Below are 15,885 nucleotides of genomic sequence, written 5' to 3' on the forward strand. Positions count from 1 at the left end.
AAATCATTTTTTAAAATTTAAATCATTAAAAAAATTTTTTTTAAAGAAGAAGACAGTAGAGCAATTTTCACCAAATTCTGGGAGACAATTTTTTTTTCTAGAATTTTCTAGTGAGTCAAATTGTCGACAAAACATGAACAAAGTTATTTTCAGACATATCAGGTTTCAAGCAATTTGTCTCTGATGTACCCATTCTCATAAACGATGTGAGGAGACAGTAAACCATGAGAGAAGACATGGTACACAGACAATAGGGGAACTCATACAGGAGAGAGAGGGAAAAGAGCTTTCTAGAATGATAATGAAGGGAGCCCTAGGATAATAGTTGTGTAGCAAACCAGGAAAGCAACCAGTCCACATTGGAGCAGGAAAACTCCAGGCTTCAGGGTGGTTTCCAAGGAAATAAAAGAACATATGGATAACATGATTTATTTTACTATATTGAGAGTATTCTACTCTATAAGAGAGTTGGGGACGAATTAGTAATAAGTACACAGAAAACTAAGCAAAGAAAAAAAAGAAACTATTATTAACTGTAAGGGGAAATGCTTTTTTAAAAAATGTAATCCTAGTTTATGTTGCTCAGTTGCATGCAATATTTACATAGTCATAATAATGTAAATACTGAATGTTCATTTAACTAAAAACCATGCTACAATGATATTAAGAGAATGTGTTCAGGGAAAGAAGTTGGCAGGAAGGTAATCCTCATCTTCCTACAAGGAAGTTATCTTAGTTCGGGTTTCTCCAGAAGCAGACCCTGAGACTCAAGTAGTTCATTTGGCAAGTGCAGGGACACTCACGGGGAGCTGGGAAAGCAATGTAGGGAAGGGAAAACAGCCCGTAAAGAATGTGTGATTAAGCCGGACACAGCTGTGGGCAATTGGAGCTTAATCTTACTGGGAAAACTCTGGGAAATGGGACAAAACACATGTCTCAGAATTACCGCACCTGAGGGGGAGGGAGCTGGGGTATTTATACTCCAGCTCCTGAGAGTCATTAGTTGAGGACTGCTGGGATTGGGGGAGACAGCATATTAATTTCCAGGTATGTCTAGTCTGTGAGGGCAGAGCCCAGAAGCTTTCAGATACAGAGATGCAGCCCCTGGGAGTTGGAAGTAAGGAAGAATGCTGTATGGAAATGTCTAAGGCAGGGGTGTCCAAACTTTTGGCTTCTCTGGGCCACATTGGAAGAAGAATTGTCTTGGTCCACACATAAAATACACTAACAATAGCTGATGAGCTAAAAAATAATAATTGCAAAAAAACCTCATCATGTTTTAAGAAAGTTTACAAATTTATGTTGGGCAATATTCAAAGCCATCCTGGGGCACATGTTGCCTGTGGCTGAAGTTGGATAAGCTTGGTCTAAGGGATACAGATGGGACATTGACATCGTCTTTACCAAAAATCAATAGATAATGTCCAGAATGAAAATATCTAAAATGAGCATTAACCGTCTTCGAAAAATGGAGGTAAATACCCGAAGAAACAGCAAAAAATGTTGCAAACAATTACCTCTGAGGAGTGGTCATCACAGGTAAAAAGAAATGACAGGGAGCAATCGGCTTTTTCATTATATACTTAGTAGGACTATTTGGTTTTAAGTAGTACATATGTATTATTTCAATAAAAAATAACATTTACACAAAAATGAACATGGCAGTGTAAAGGAAGATGGGGTCATGATCTCAGGGTAGGACAAGGGTGGCAGGATGCCAGACCCCACCCAGTCTCAGTCTGGGGTCTGGAGAGCATTAGGCTACAGCAGGTGGATGGCCATTACGGGCACTGTGCCAGTGGGCGGTCCGTGTGGTCCAGGAGGATTCAGAATGATGGTGCCATTTACAAGCACAGCAAAGTCACAGGGGAGGGCTGGTTTGGGAGGAAAAGGTGGTGAGGTCCCTTTGGGACATGTTGACTTGAGGTAGCTACCAGGACACCTGAGAGAGATCCAATGGGCAGCTCGGGAGCAGAATCAGAGCCTCAGGGAGTTTCTGGAAATTGCTTCCAGCAAGGTACTAGCAGATGGTGTAGGAGTCCATGGAGAAATCGAAGAGACAGGGAAGTGAGAGAATCAGGGGCAGAATCTGACACAGGAGGGTGAGACAGAGGAGAGAGCGGGAAGATAAGAGGACGCGGTGGCAGAAGTGTGGAGGAAGTGTGAGGTCCGGGATCGAATTTCCAGAGGGCGGTTCACCAGTGCCCCAGGCTGCTGTTCTGTCAGGAAGGAGGAGGTGCCAAAGAAACCCTGGCATCTGCCTGCTCTCTGGGGCAGCAGAAAAACCTCTGCTGGCGGAGCCCAGCGACCTCACTGCTGGCCCTCTTTTCATCCTGCACCCTGGGCAAGTCACTCACCTCTCTGGACCTCGGTGTCCGCATCACTGCAATTCGACAGATAATTAGAGACCATTGTAAGCACTGGTACAGTTCAATTCTGCTAAAAAAAAAAAAAAAAAAGAAAAGAAAAGAAAAGAAAGAAAGAACAGAAATGCTTCCAGACTGCTTGGCAAAAAGCCACTTCCCTGAATCCTTCATATCTGCTCCCACCCATGCTGGATGCCCCAGACTTCCAGGTCCAAACGCCAGCGCCACCCCCCCCCACCCCCGTCCTTGTAACTAAGAGAGGATGGCTTCAGGCCCTCTCTAGCTCCGTGACCTGCCTCCACTCCCGCGGCTGAGCCCATCGAATATGGGCTGTTAAATATTTTGACTACCACCCTCACTAATAATACCTTCGCTACCTACCTGACAGCAACCTGGTGAGGATCAAATGAAGTAACAGATGTGAAAGGCCTTTGCAAAGGCTCCAAGTGCTGTCATATATTGGGTAAAATATTGTTTTAACATCAAAATGCAAAAGTAGTGCTGCAGAGAGACGCGGTCACAGAGGGCAGGGACACAGAGCTGTGATGGATTGCAGGGCTGGAGACGGTGAGGGGGAAGGGTGGGGGAAGGAGGGAGGGGGGTGGGGGGAGGGGGGTGGGGGGAGCAGCAAAGCAGAGAAGGGAGGGAGGGGCCGAAGAGGCTGACTGTGCAGCCTCCATCCCCAAGTCCCCACGAAGCTATGTGCAGGACAGAGGGAATTTGGATCGCCCAGGCCCTGCCCCAAACCCAGAAGCCAAATCCAACCCAGAACAGGCCCTCAGCTTTTGTCCCTGCCCCAGACTCCATGGGTGCGTGGGATGGGAAGTGAGAGGCAGGGGCTGTAAGTCCTTATGTGTACGCTCCTGTTATAGCAGCTCCACGTGGCTTGTGTCATTGTTAAAAGTCCCAGGACAGCAGGAACCACAGCTATTGTGTGGTTTGCGCCACCTCTAGAGGTCTGACACCTCAGAGTCAAGCCAACATGTAGGGTCTTCCTGTATCAACCCCAGCAGGCCTCTAGCTCCCTAGGACCCCTACCAGCTACAAGTGTGTTCAAACAGCTGGCCTCATGCGAGGCTCACAGCCCCCCGGCAAATCAGGTCATGCTATCCCTGTTTTACACCTGAGGAAACTGAGGCTCAAAGAAGTTAAGTGGAAAAAAAAAAAAAAAAAAAAAGAAGTTAAGTGGCTCGCCGGAGGCACCCAGGTTCGTCCCTCCCTCCCTCTCTTCCTTTCTCTCTCCTTCCTCCCCCCTCTCTTTCCTTTCTTCTTTCTTCTCTTTTCTCTCTTTCTCTTTCCCTTCCCTTCTCTCTCTCTCCTTCCTTCCTTCTCTCCCTTCCTTTCTTTCTTTTCCTTTCTTCCTCTCTCCTTCCTTCCTTCCTTCCCTCCCTCTCTCCCTCCCTCCCTCCTTCCCTCCCTCCCTCCCTCCCTCCCCCCTTCCTTCCTTCCTTCTTTGACAGGATCTCATTCTGTTGCCCAGGCTGGAGTGCAGTGGTGCAACCTCAACTCATTGCAGCATCTGCCTCCCAGGCTCAAGCAATCCTCCCACCTCAGCCTCCTGAGTAACTGGAATTACAGGTGTGCACCACCACACCCGGCTAATGTTTGTATTTTCTGTAAAGACGAGGTTTCTCCGTGTTGCCCAGGCTGGTCTCAAACTCCTGAGCTCAAGCGATCCACCCACATTGGCCTCTCAAAGTGCTAAGATTACCGCCATGCCCGGCCCATTTTCTGATTTTCTAAACAGACCAGATGGAACTTACTGGAGAGATGAAGGTAGCAGTGTTTGAAAGAAGGAGGATCGTTCATTCTTCTGTTTTAATTCAGGCCCTTTAGATGCAGGGATGGTTTAACATATGCAAGTCAATAAGTGTGATACACCACATAAACAGAATTAAAACCAAAAATCACATGGTCATCTCAATAGATGCAGAAAAAGCGTTCCACAAAATCCAGCATCCCGGCCAGGTGCAGTGGCTGATACCTATAATCCTAGCACTTTGGGAGGCCAAGGTGGGTGGATTACCTGAGGTCAGGAGTTCGAGACCAGCCTGGCCAACATGGCGAAACCCTGTCTCTATTAAAGATACAAAAATTAGATGACATGCCTGTAATCCCAGCTACTCAGGAGGCTGAGGCAGGAGAATTGCTTGAATCTGGGAGGCAGAGGCTGCAGTGGGCTGAGATCATGCCACTGCACTCCAGCCTGGGCAACAGAGTGAGACTCTGTTTCAAAAAAAGAAAAATCCAGCATCTCTTTATGATTAAAACTTTCAGCAAAATCAGCATGCAAGGGATATACCTTAATATAATAAAAGCCATCTATGACAAACTCACAGCTGACATAATACTGACGGGGAAAGGATGAAAGCATTCCCTCTGAGAACTGGAACAGGGCAAGGACGCTCGCGCTCACCACTCCTCTTCAACACAGTACTGGAAGTCCTAGCCAGAGCAATCAGACAAGAGAAAGAAATAAAGGGCATCCAAATTGGTAAAGGGGAGGTCGAACTGTCGCTGTGTGCTGATGATACGACCGTATACCTGGAAAACCCTAAAGACGCCCCCAGGCCCGGTGCCCTGGCTCACGCCTGTAATCCCAGCACTTTGGGAGGCCAAGTCAGGAGGATCACCTGAGGTCAGGAGTTCAAAACCAGCCTGACTAACATGTTGAAACCCTGGCTCTACTAAAAATACAAAAATTAGCTGGGCGTGGTGGTGGACGCCTGTAATCCCAGCTACTGAAGAAGGTTGAGGCAGGAGAATTGCTTGAACCTGGGAGGCAGAGGTTGCAGTGAGCCGAGATCATGCCACTGCACTCCAGCCTTCACTCCTTATTTTTTTCTGTCTCAAAAAAAAAATTAATTACTTAAAAAAATTTTTTTTAAGTAGGCTAAGGACATGAATAGACAATTCTTAAAAGAAGATATACAAATGGCCAGCATACATATGAAAAAATTCTCAAAATCACTAATGATCAAGGAAACACAAATCAAAACCACAATGGATTACCACCTTACTCCTGCAAGAAAGGCCATAATCAAAAAACCAAAAAATAATAGATGTTGGTGTGGATGCGGTGAACAGGGAACACGTCTACATTGCTGGTGGGAATGTAAACTAGTACGACCACTATGGAAAACAGCGTGAGGAGTCCTTAAAGAACTGAAAGTGGAGCTACCATTTGCTCCAGCAATCCCACTACTGGGTATCTACCCAGAGGAAAAGAAGTCATTATAGGAAAAAGATGCTTGAATGCACATATTTATAGCAGCACAATTCATAATTGCAAAAATGTAGAGCCGACCCAAATGCCTATCAATCAATGAGTGGATAAAGAAACTGTGGTGTAGATATACATGATGGAATACTACTCAGCCACAAAAAGGAATGAATTAATGGCACTCACAGCAACCTGGATGGAACTGGAGACTATCATTCTAAGTGAAGAAGCTCAGGAATGGAAAACCAAGCATCGTACGTTCTCCCTCATAAGTGGGAGCTAAGCTATGAGGATGCAAAAGGATAAGAATGTCACAATGGACTTTGGGGACTCAAGGGGAAAGGGTGGGAAGAGGGTGAGGGGTAAAAGACTACAAATTGAGTGCAGGATACACTGCTCGGGTGACAGGTGCACCAAAACCTCACAATTCACCACTGAAGAACTTACACATGGAACCAAACACCACCTGTTGCCCAGTAACCTGTAGAAATAAAAAAAATTTTTAAAAATGATAATTCAGCCTATCTAACTCCAAGAGCGGTCCACAACTATGACCCTCCTGGAACGACTGCTACTACTTCTGCCCGAAGAAGAATTCTCCAGGAGAAACCATTTGACTCTCGTGCCTAATAATTTCAATATGACTTCCATCTCTCTCCCACTATCCCATCTCTGCTCATCCCATCATGCACTCCTCTGTTTACAACCTTCAAAGGCTCCCAAATCCCCTCCTTGGCATGGCACATCAGGGCCTTCATTTATTTATTTATTTATTTATTTATTTTTTGAGACAGAGTGTCACTCTGTCGCCCAGGCTGGAGTGCAGTGGCGCAATCTCGGCTCACTCCAACCTCCGCCTCCTGGGTTCAAGCAATTCTCCTGCCTCAGCCTCCCATGTAGCTGGGACTACAGGTGTGTGCCACCACACCTGGCTCATTTTTTTTTTTTTTTTTTAGTAGAGACAGGGTTTCACCATGTTAGCCAGGATGGTCTCGATCTCCTGACCTCATGATCCACCCGCCTCAGCCTCCCAAAGTGCTGGGCTTACAGACATGAGCCACTGCGCCAGGCCACACACCAGCCCCTTCAAAACTCGGTCCAAACATCTAGCCCAAGGGTTTCAAACTCAATTGCCCACAGGAGTGAGATAGACTAGTTAAGTTAAATGGGTGAAACAGGCAGGTGCCGGGAAGTGGCCGGGGTTGAACCCAGCGGGGGAGCGCGAGTTCATCTGAAGAAGCTAGAAGCTTCTCAGGGCTCAACGAAGGTGGCCATGTGGGAACACATACCTAGGGTTACTTAGGGTTGTCCTCTGGTTTTTCAAGAAAAGCCAAAAGTCCAGAGTGTTTGGTGGAATCGCTCAATTTTTAAATGTTGAGACAACTTCAATATCTGTATATATTGTACAAGCCAAACAACTCACATCTGCAGGTTGACTTTGGAGGGTGGGCTGCCATTTTGCGATCTGTATTTTGAGCAATCTTGTCCGTTCACTATTCCCCAAACATTGCTCCGGTCTGGGGTGTTTGCCCAAGCTGTTGCCTCTGTCTAGAATGCCATCTCCTCCCTCCACTAATTTATCCCTTTGACAAATCCCTAGTTGCCTTTGAAGACCCAAGTCCACCCTCATCTTCTTTCTGTGACTGCTCGTCTCTGCCTCTGCACCACAGAGCTGCTCTCTCACCTGGCTTCCCGTGCACTTCATGCCAACCTCTAAGAACGCCCTTACTCCTGGATCGCCAGCAGCACAGCAGAGCGAGGGGGTGCCTGTGCTGCCTGTCTGCTCTGACTCAGACGCACCACCTGATTTAAGTCCTGGCTCCAGCCTAGGTCAAGTTCAAAACCTTTCAAGTGCCTTCACCTTCTCATTTGTAAAACGGAAAGAAAAGTTGTGTCTACCTCCTGGGATTGTGACGGGACATGAAAGTGTATGCAGAGTGCCTTTTAGAGTGTTTGCTAGGTAGAAGTGCCTGCTTGTATTTTAGCCGCAAAAGAAACAAACAAAAAACTGTAAACACTCACTGAGCACCTTTTGTGTGCCAGACTGTGCTGGAGCCAGGGAGGGGGTACCTTCACTTCTGTGCTTCCTGATTCCACGGGGAAGGATGCAGCTAGAATAACCCTCCTGGCCTTGCTCCCTCCTCCTTCCCATGGGAGGAGAAGGAATTTATCTGATAGTGAATTGGAAAGGAAGATCTGAGCATGGGCAGCTCAACCCCTTCCTCTCCCTTCCTCAGAGCCATTCTGCCTGCCAGATACCTGCATTTGGTTGCTGCTTCAGGTGAAAGCTCCAGGAAGAGACTTGCCTTGTCCGAGGTCCGCCTGGCCAGGGGACATCAGGAAGACTGCTGCAGCCACATGCTCAGGTGTCCACCCCAGAGTGATCGAAGATAAAGCCGCTTTTCCCCTCTGTCTGCTTGCCTCCTGTGTCTGTCTCTCCAAAGATTCCAAAATCAAGCCGAGAGGAGGAGGGTTCCTCTAATGAAATCCCAACACTGGGAACACAGAGGAGAGTGGGACGCAGCCTCAGCTCCCAGCAGCTCACGGTCCAGTTTCCGTGGGTTCCTCAGTGGAGCGGGAGTTCCCTGAGACCATGCCGTATGGGGCAAAGTACGCAGATGTGGGAGCAGACAGATTCATTTGAATCCCGCTCTGTCACTCACGAACTGGGCAAGATTCACGCAAGTTATTCTGGGTCTTGGTTTTGTCCTCTGTAATATGAGTCGTTGCAAGGGTCAGAATCTATTACAGGGGAGGGTAATTTTGCACATTCACAAATCAGTGCTCAAATGAAAAATGCTGACATTATTATGCCCAGTCATGTTTCCTTCCACAGCCTTCTCCTTCTCAATAAATGGAGCTTCATTCCGCCATTGTCCAGGCCAGAAACCTTGGAGTCATCCGTCTCTCCTGCCTCACTTCAACCCATCGCCCATCCTGCTGACAAAATAGACCTGGAACCAGAACACTCCTCCCACCTCCGCTGCCGCCTCCCTGGCCTGCGCAGCCATCACCCCTCACCTTGGTCATCGTGGTGGCCTCCTCAGTGAGCCCCTGCCTACTCCACCCTCCTGTACGGTATGTGCAACCCAGCAGCCAGATGGAGCTTGGAAAAAGTCAGTCAAATCATGTGGCTCCGTACTCAAAATTCTTCCAAGGCTTCCCAGGCGTCCAGAGTGAGTACCGAAGTCCTTACAGGGGCCTCCGCGGTACTCTCTGGCCCCGGCTGCCTTTCCCATCCAGTCGCCTCTTTTCCTCTTGGTGTCCCTGCTCCAGCCACACTGGCCTCCTTGCTGCTTCTCAGTAGCCGGGCTTGCTCCAGCCTCAAGCCTTCGCACTGGTCGTCCCCACGGCCTGGAGTCTTCCTCAGAGGGCCACGTGGCTTGCTTCCTCATCCCCTTCACGTCTTTGCGCAAATGTCATTTCCTCGTAGAGACCTTCTCTGACCCTCTTCTTTTGAATTGCAGCACCTCCCCCTCTGCACTGCCTGTCTCTCATCTTGCTTTACTTTTTCTCCGTTAGACAATTGGCCTTCCATATGGGGCCACCAGGTAAAGCTGTGCAGGCTGGATGCCTTGCCAAGCAAGAGCGGGCCCAGGTTCTGCCTGCCGAGCTCTGTGCCCTGGCACAAGGTGGCCGCCACCCACACACAGGTGTGACCTTCTCTAATTTGTGTGAAGGTTTTGCATCAGCTAGTGGATACGGGAAGGTGATATATTTTATTTCTTCTTTTGCTTATCATTTCTGTCCCCACCCTCCCTCGCCAGGAAATAAACTCCTTAAGGGCAGGGATTTTCGTTTTCTTTGCTGCTGTATCCCCAGCTCTTATAAAGGCCCAGGTGCACAGCAGGTGTTCAATAAACGCTGCATCAATGAATAAGGTAACTGCTCTACATGTTTTGTTGTATTAAGCTAAAGGTTGATGCTAAAAATAAACGATAGTGGAGCCTTGATTGAATTCCCCTCTCTTCAACTCACCTAAGAATCCCCACTGTCTAGCGGACTGAACGTCCTGAGCATCCATCACCACCTTTATCCCGTCTGCTTTGATCACTTTCTGCCGTGTCTAGCAGAGTCTGGATTCGTTGCCATCCAGTACCGACTCCATCTCTTCTGCATCAATCACACTCAGCCGTGCCAACGCCACATTCCATCGGCTCGGTTTCCTGTCACTCTGCTCCCAATGAGGGACCCTCTGCAGGATGGGGCAGTGAAGAGGGGCTGCGGCCAATGGCCACCCACACTTGCATATCCAGTTGCCTGCAGCTCTCCACATATCTGAGGTGCCGCAGGCACCCCAGGGCAGCGTGTCCAGAATTGAACCTCCTGACTCCCTTCCCTGAAACCTGCTCTTCCTTCCCCCACTCACGGCCGTAGCAGTTCGCGAGGCAGAAACCGAGAACTCAACCTCTACGCGTCCCCCGCCTGACTCCCCACATGTAGTCACTACCAAGGCCTGTTGATTGGATCTTCCAAAAATTCCTTTTAGAAAGATGTCTCTTTCACTGCCTGAGCACCGTTCCCAGTGGTTCCACTGTTCAGTTCACTATGAGAGCACCCTAACTGCTCTCCTTTCCCCCATCACCCTAAGTCATCCTGCAGCCAAGAGTGGGCTTTCTTTTCTCTTTTTCTGAGATGGAGTCTCACTGTCACCCGAACTAGAGTGCAATGGCATGACCTCTGCTCACTGCAACCTCCACCTCCCAGGTTCAAGTGATTCTCTTACCTCTGCCTCCTGAGTAGCTGGGATTACAGGCACACGCCACCATGCCTGACTACCTTTTGTATTTTTAGTAGAGACAGGGTTTCACCATGTTGGCCAGGCTGGTCTGGAACTCCTGACCTCAGGTGATCCGCCCACCTCAGCCTCCCAAAGTGCTGGAATGACAGGCATGAGCCTCTGCACCAGGCCAAGAGTGGTCTTTCTTAAATGTGTACCTATGACTAAGAGTCCTTCAAAGATGCCCTGTGATGAGAGCAGGAAATCCAACGTTGCAGACCCGTCTACTTCTCCAGCCTCAGGTTCCACTCCTTCCTGCTCTCACACTTCTGCTCCTGTAAGACTGAGCCACGTGATCTCAGGCCTCCCTGCGTTGTGTATTCTATGCACTCTGCCTGCCACGCTTTCCTCCACTTCTTATCACAGGCTGACGCCTTCATCATTTAATATCTTAGAAAGGCAGTCCAATGTGGTGGCATTCGACAGTGGTGGCTCACAGCTGTAACCCCAGAACTTTGGGAGGCTGAGGTGGGTGGATCATTGGAGGTCAGGAGTTCAAGACCAGCCTGGCCAACATGGTGAAACCCCGTCTTTACTAAAAATATAAAAATTCGTCAGGAGGTAGTGGCGTGCACCTGTAATCCCAGCACTCAGGAGGCTGAGGCAGGAGAATTGCGTGAACCTGGGAGGCGGAGGTTGCAGTGAGCCGAGATCACACCACTGCACTCCAGTCTGGATGACAGAGTGAGACCCCGTCTCAAAAAAAAAAAAAAGTAGTGCCATGAAATCCTACTTTCCCTCTTACTGGCTATGTAAGTTTGGACCACTTTTCTAAGCCCTCTGTGCCTCTGTTTTGTAAAATGGGAATAGCGGAACCTACCTCATGGGGCTTTTCTGATAATTAAGGGAGTTAATTGATGGAAGGCTCTAGCACCATGTCCAGACCGTGGTAAGCGCAGAAGAAATGTGTGCTGTTTTTTTATTACGTGTCCCTGAACGTCCACCTCAGATACGACTTCTGTCCTCTATGCCATTTCTCTGCCCTGTTCAAATATGTGTCCTGGCACTGATCTCAGTATGAGATGATAAATTATGCTGTCTGTCCCTCAGGGTGACGCGCTGGACTGGGAGCTCCTTGAGGGCTGGTCTTCAATGTCGACTCAATAAACGTTGATTTTGTTTGATTGGCGAAATGAAATAAAGACCCACCTTAGATATGACATCCAGAAGAACAGTGCTGAGAGAGAGCAGTGCAGACTTTCCCCCACATTCTGCAGCACTGTGTGTGTTGCAAAGGGGCTGGAAGCCCTTCTGCCTCCGTGGCTGAGAACGCTCTGCTTCAGGCCTCCGCGTCGCTGCTGGCTGTCCCCAGCACCATCTTGCCCCGGAGAGTCTGGGCAGGGGGGCTCCCTTCCATGCTGACGCTGGACAGGCAATATTCCAGAGCCTGCTGCTGACACGGGGCTCACCAGCCACTGCTAGGCAGGACTCAGGGAAGAGCTGATGGAACTGCTCGGGAAGCCGGAAGCGGGACTGCGGTGGGTCCCAGCCTGGCAGCACGCAGACAGCTCGGCCTCTCTCGTGCTCTTAGCAGCTTCAGCTGGGGCTGGGGCGTGACGTTTCCTCGGCTCTGGACCTGCCTCCCAGACTCCCAAAAGACTGCTGGGTTTCTTCCTGTGGTGATTCTCACTGTTTTTGGTACATGCCACTGTTAACATCAGATGCTTCTCATCTCAGTCATGAAAATCAGAGTGTTTTCAGCTTGTCATAGCCATTGGGAAATGTGGGCTGCCCTCCTCTCTCTCTGTCTCGTTTCTTACATAACATACTGTACATGAGCCACTGCCATCCCCCAACAAAATCTGGAATGTCTGAGGTCATAGCTGGATAGCCATGAGAATCTCGCTTCTAAACATTTGCTGCCAGGCTTCCCTTCCCAGGAAACAGCTCCGAGCCCTTGGCTCCAGCCCCCAGGGACAGCTCCCGGTCAGGACCACTGTCCCATCTCACCGGACACGCTGAGTGGGCAGCCCAGAGGACTGAAACCTCCCTTTTGAGACCACAAAGAGCCCACCACTTTGCATTTTGCAGACCTCATTAGCCCCCATCTGTCTCATATTTACAATTAAGCATCAGAAGCGTCCCGCTGAGCCTGGCAGTTGAAGTGAAGGGCGCACCGCACATCGTGGGGTTTTGCAGTTTGGGTTTGCCAAGCCCTTGACAGACAGTGATGCAATAAAGAAATCAGAAACTACATACACGAGGGCGTGTGTGTGTGTGTGTGTGTGTGTGTGTGTGTGTGTACGCGGCCTGCCATATACAGAAAGATGACAACTCCGTTAACCCACCCTTAGCTCACCTTAGTTCATCAGAATCGATGGGGACTGAGACTCTGCCACCCACACTTCCTGCCGTTTATCCTCCTTTCTGCTTCTTCCCATTTTTTCTGCTCCTTTTTCTTTCTGTGACCTCTTTCTCTCCCAAAGCTCCATTCCCACCCCTGGCTGTTGACCTGCACCCACACCTTCCACCTCAGCTTGGCTTTCCATTCCCACCCCTGGCTGTTGACCTGCGCCCACACCTTCCACCTCAGCTTGGCTTTCTCCAGGGACCATGTCCTTGATTCTTTGGCCATCGCCACGGGGCTAGCCGCCACCTCTTCTCCCTGCGCTTCCCTTTCCCCGTGTGTCAGTGCTGTCTGAGTTCACTCCTCCTCCATGAAACATGAGTTTCTCAGCATGTTCCCACCTCAGTCCCTAATCTGTGACCCTCTGCAAAAGCCTTCTACATGCAGGGGCTGGTGCCCTTCTTGGGAGGATCTGCCTGAGGAAGGGAAGACAGAAGTCCAGCCACGGTGGCTGCCATGGACCGGCACCATCGAAAGCCTGCCCACGAGTGGAGGCTCTTGGTGACAAAAGCCCCATTCATGTAATACATTTTACAGACACGCCAGAGGGCGATGAGCACCTCCACCCAGACACCCAGCTCCCCAGGAGAGAGAAACTCAGTCAGCCCCAAATAGCAGATCTCATTCCTTCAGATTAACCACAAATTGGGTTTGCATCCCACGTGCAAATGAGCTTTCTGTAGCCTCTCTGCGCAACAGACCTTCATGCACGAAGACCGAAGGGGTAACCTCAGGAAAAGTGTATTTCATCTTCCTCCTGTGCCTAATTCCTGAGCTCCTCTCTCTCTAATCATGTTTACTCTAATGTAAGAATGCAGTAAGTGTCAGAGTGTCATGAGATGAATCTATGATCTAATTTATTTTTTCAGGGGGAAAAAAATGGGACGTGAAACACCTATTTAAGTCAGGTGTTCTGAGAATGATTAAATGAGAGGAACAAGTGGAGGGCCTAAGTGTAAGGTGCAGCTGAAGAGGCCCGCTGCCACGGAGTCAACCTGCTTATTACGCCGTACGACGTGAATAATTTATCACACTTTACCCTGCATTAAGTACCGCTGAGGATTCATCTGCAGTTTATTTGCAGACCATATTAATCCCTGCCTGCCTCATTCTGCCGTCTCCCAGGGGAGGTTTGTGGAAAATCTCTCTGCTGCTCTTGTGCCACATAAGCAAGGACTGGACAGCAGAAACTAACCAGCCTAACTAACTAGTTTGCTTCTGGGAATGCATCTGGGGACATCACGTCCCCATGCTGTCTGCTTCTGGGGCATTTTTCTCCTCGTAACCTTCCAGTCCTCCCCCCCTCCCTTCTTTCCTGCCTTCCCCTCACCTTTTTTTGATGGAGTCTTGTTCTGTCCCCAAGGCTGGAGTGCAGTGGCATGGTCTCAGCTCACCACAACCTCCGCCTCCCAGGTTCAAGTGATTCTCCTGCCTCCGCCTCCCAAGTAGCTGGGATTACAGGCTCCTGCCATCACACCAGGCTAATTTTTGTATTTTAGTGGAGACGGGGTTTCACCAGGCTGGTCTCGAACTCCTCACCTCAGGTGATCTGCCTGCCTCGGCCTCCCAGAGTGCTGGGATTACAGGAGTGAACCACCACACCTGGCTTATTCTTTTATTTCTATGCCATACACCGCCAGGCTGGCTAGGTCCTCGCATCTCATTCAGGACTCACAGCCAAAACCTTCTAACTGACCTTCCTGCCCGGTCCTCCCCCATCCTCCAGTTTATTCTATATATGACTAATGTTCCTAAAATCCTATTTTCACCCAAACGTTCCTTGGCGTGGAAGCCTCCACTGGCGGGTCCTGCTCGGGGACACAGCTCTGCTTCCTTCATCCAGCACCTCCGCCTCTCCATCCTCACCTGCTACTCACACCCTCCCTTTCAGCGGACCAACCCCAGGTCTCCCTAAGCAGCCAGACTCACTCCCACTGCCTCAGGCTTTGTCTCTGCCCTCCTCTCAAAGGAAGTCTGCCTCCGCCCTCCCTGTGCCCAGCCCAGCTGAGATCCCCACTGCCCTGTGAACTCATGACCACACAGGGCTTTCCCTTCTTCCAGGCAGCTCCTGACCACTCCTATCCATTGTGGAGCAGCTCTGCGGCCGGGACTCTAAGATGTCTGCCTGGGGAAACTGAGAAGTTGCAATCTGGTTAGAAGCAGGGCGGGGACTTGTCTCAAAGCTGTGGTAGGAATTCAACTGATTTACTTTTTATTTATTTTTTTTGAGACGGAGTCTTGCTCTGTCCCGCAGGCTGGATTGCAGTGGTGCCATCTCGGCTCACTGCAACCTCCCCCTCCTGGGTTCAAGTGATTCTTGTGCTTCAGCCTCCCGAGTAGCTGGGACCACAGGCACGTGCCACCATACCTGACTAATTTTTTTTATTTTTAGTAGAGATGGGGTTTCACTGTCTTGGCCAGGCTGGTCTAGAACTCCTGACCTCAGATGATCCACCTGCCTTGGCCCCTCAAAGTGCTGGGATTACAGCTGTGAGCCACAGCACCTGACCTTCAACTGATTCTTTACAGCAGTTTTTCTAAAGGGGCTTGTACTCACATTTTCTGTAAGATTAAGGAGACATCCCCTGTCTATGTCAAAAACATGATTTTTAGGTTTTTTTGCGGCCGGAGTTAGGGGCTGCGGAGGTGATTCATGAAGATGAGGGACATCAAATGTACTGCTCCAAGCCACTCCTTGGCCCTGCCACTGCCCTTGTACTATTAAAGGAAGTGTAAGAGGCATGCTGAAACAAGTCCTTTGCATACACGAGCACGATATACAGGATACAAAGTGCAACTCCAGGTGTCAGAATTATTTGCAGAGAGACTGGGCATGGTGGCTCACATCTGTAATCCCAGCACTTTGGGAGGCCAAGGCGGGCAGATTGCTTGAGGTCAGAAGTTCGAGACCAGCCGGCCAACATGGTGAAACCCCTTCTCTACTAACAATACAAAAATTGGCCAGGCGTGGTGATGCATGCTGTACTCCCCAGCTACTCGGAAGGCTGAGGCAGGGGAATCACTTGAACTCGGGAGGTGGAGGTTGCCGTGAACTGAGATTGCGCCATTGCGCTCCAGCCTGGGTGACAGAGCAAGACTCCATCTCAAAAAGAAAAAAAGGAAAGAATTATTTGCAGAGTTATATAAGTCCAAGTTTCTGGTTCATTTA

The sequence above is a fragment of the Sapajus apella genome, unplaced genomic scaffold, assembly GCF_009761245.1.
Source record: "Sapajus apella isolate SASKATOON/1434 unplaced genomic scaffold, GSC_monkey_1.0 scaffold38, whole genome shotgun sequence".
Taxonomy (NCBI): domain Eukaryota; kingdom Metazoa; phylum Chordata; class Mammalia; order Primates; family Cebidae; genus Sapajus; species Sapajus apella.